Below are 3,165 nucleotides of genomic sequence, written 5' to 3'. Positions count from 1 at the left end.
CAAACAATTGTGTACAATGCATAATACTTGATAATAAACAACTATTACTGGTTTATGTATTTGTTATACAATACAGGTATATCTCAGAGATATTGCAGGTTCAGTTCCAGACCACCGCAATAAAGCGAATATCACAATAAAGCTAGTCATATGCTTTTTTTTGGTTTCCCAGTGCATGTAAAAGTTATGTTTACACTATATCATCGTTTATTAAGTGCACAATAGTATTATGTCTAAAACGAGATACATACCTTAACTAAATACTTTATGACTAAAAAATGCTAACCATCATCTGAGCCTTCAACAAGTCATAATCTTTTTGCTCGTGGAGGTTCTTGTCTCAATGTTGATGGCTGCTGACCAGGGTGGCAGATGCTGAAGGTTGGGGTAGCTGTGGCAATTTCTTAAAATAAGATGAGAATAAAATGTGCTGCATCAATTGACTCTTCCTTTCAAGAACGATTTCTCTGTAGCATGCGATGGTGTTTGATAGCATTTTACCCACAGTAGAACTTCTTTCAAAATTGGAGTCAATCTTCTCAAAGATTTACCAACTAAGTTTGTGTAATAGTCTAAATCCTTTGTTGTCATTTCAACAACCTTCACAGCATCTTCACCAGGAGTAGTTTCCATCTCAAGAAACCACTTTCTTTGTTCACCTGTAAGAAGTAACTCTTCATCCATTAAAGTTTTCTCAGGAGCTGGCAGCAATTCAGTCACATCTTCAGGTTCCACTTATAATTCTAGTTCTCTCGCTATTTCTACCGCATCTGCAGGTGTTTTGTCCACTGAAGTCTTGAACCCCTCAAAGTCATCCGTGAGAGTTGCAATCAACGTCTTCCAAACTCCTGTTAATGTTGATATTTTGACCTCTTCCCATGAATTGTGAATGTTCTTTATGGCATCTAGAGCGGTGAATCTTTTCCAGAAGGTGTTCAATTTACTTTACCCAAATCCATCAGAGGAATCACTATCTATGGCAGCTATCATCTTATAAAATGTATTTCTTAAATAATAACACTTGAAAGTCAAAATGACTGCTTTATCCGTGGGCTGCAGAATACATGTTGTGTTAGTAGACATGAAAACAATGTTCATCTCCTCGTATGTCTCCATCAGAGCTCTTGGGTGACCAGGTGCATTGTCAGTGAGCAGTAATACTTTGAAAGGAATGTTTTGTTCTGAGCAATGGGCCTCAACAGTGGGCTTAAAATATTCAGTAAACCATGTTGTAAACAGATGCGCTGTCATCCAGGCTTTATTGTTCCATTTATAGAGCACAGGCAGAGTAGATTTATCATCATTCTTAGGGGCCCTAGGATTTTCGGAATGGTAAATGAGCATTGGCTTCAACTTAAAGTCAGCAGCTGCATCAGCCCCTAACAAGAGAGTCAGCCTGTCCCTTGAAGCTTTGAAGCCAGGCATTGACTTCTCCTCTCTAGCTACAAAAGTCCTAGATGGCATCTTGTTCCAATATAAGGCTGGTTTGTCTAAATTGAAAATCTGTCATTTAGTGTAGCCACCTTCATTAATTATTTTACCTAGATCTTCTGGATAACTTGCTGCAGCTTCTACGTCAGCACTTGCTGCTTCACCTCATGCTTTTATGTTATAGAGATGGCTTCTTTCCTTAAACCTCATGAACCAACCTCTGCTAGCTCCAAACTTTTCTTCTAAGATTCCTCACCTCTCTAAGCCTTCACAGAATTGAAAAGAATTAGGGCCTTGCTCTGGATTAAGCTTTGGCTTAAGGGAATGTTTTGGTTGGTTTGATCTTCTATCCAGACCACTAAAGCTTTCTCTGTATCACCAATAAGACTGTTTTGCTTTCTTATCATTCATATGCTCACTGGAGCAGCCCTTTTAATTTCCTTCCAGAACTTTTCCTTTTCATTCACAACGTGGGTAACTGTTTGGTGCAAGAGGCCTAGCTTTTAGCCTATCTTGGCTTTTGACATGCCCTCTTCACTAAACTTAATCATTTCTAGCTTTTGATTTAAAGTGAGAGACATGGGTCTCTTCCTTTCACTTGGATACTTAGAGGCCATTCTAGGGTTACTAATTGGCCTAATTTCAATACTGTATCTCATTAAATAAGTCCATGGAGAGGGGAAGAGGTGGGAAATGGCTGGTTGGTGGAACAGTCAGAACACAACATTTATCAATTAAGGTCGCCATCTTATATGAATGGTTTGTGGTGACCCCCCAAAATTATAGTAGTAACATCAAAGATCACTGATCAGATCACCATACGAAATATTGCAAGAATTACCAAAATGTGACACAGACACGAAGTGAGCAAACGCTGTTGGAAAAATGGTATCAATAGACTTGCTCAACAAAGGGTTTCAACAAACTTTCAATTTGTAAAAAACACAATAAAGTGAAGTGCAATAAAATGAGTATGCCTGTTCTTTTTAGCTTTATTTTAAACTGTAGTGTTTCTACTTTTAAAAACATTTACTGTGAAACGGTATGCTGTGTTACACTGGCAGTAGCCTCTTTTATCTCACTTTTACCATGTCTCTTGATTGCATCATTTTCTCTTGTTCTTGACTTAATCTCATGTTGTTTTGTTCATCATGGCTCCTAAGCATGCAAAATCCACTGCTAATGTTGCCAGTAACAGGTTGCAAGGCTTTTAAGCACAGGATAACAGTCTTGATTGGGGTCAATGTTGCAGGCTACAAATCGAAACCCTTTGTGATCTGGCACAGTGAGAACTCCAGGGCCTTCAAGCATATCAATAAGCACACATGCCAGTGTACTACATGAGCAATAAGAAGTCAGATGATTCAGCTCCTCTTCCAAGATATTCTCCTGAGTTGCTATGCCAGCAAATTGGAGAGGTACTGCTTGGAGAATAACATACCTTTTGAGATTTTTGCTTATTGTTGATAAAGATCCTGGACATCTTTGTTTTACTAGTGATTTTTATCCCAATATCAAAGCAGTGTTTCTCCCTTCAAACAACATCTCTTTGATCCAATCAATGGATCAAGGAGTTATAGCAGCTTTTGAGGTCTACTACACGAGGAGGACCTTTGTCCAGGCTATTGCTGCAACTGAGGAAGACACAGATGCAATTCTGGGAGAATAACAACATCTATGACTGCACCAAGAACCTTACTTGGGCAGTGAGGTGATGTCACCAAGGGGTGTATG

The 3,165-nt window shown here is 38.9% G+C and overlaps 1 pseudogene; it reads right to left on the bottom strand.

Moving 5' to 3' along the window:
- Nucleotides 1-281: 281 nt before the first annotated feature.
- Nucleotides 282-2,048, bottom strand: LOC106781626 (tigger transposable element-derived protein 1-like; annotated as a pseudogene).
- Nucleotides 2,049-3,165: the final 1,117 nt, after the last annotated feature.

Source organism: Equus caballus, chromosome 14 (genome assembly GCF_041296265.1).
Source record: "Equus caballus isolate H_3958 breed thoroughbred chromosome 14, TB-T2T, whole genome shotgun sequence".
Lineage (NCBI taxonomy): Eukaryota > Metazoa > Chordata > Mammalia > Perissodactyla > Equidae > Equus > Equus caballus.
The sequence above is the reverse complement of the archived record's forward strand: the minus strand, read 5'-3'. Positions and strand labels throughout refer to the sequence as shown.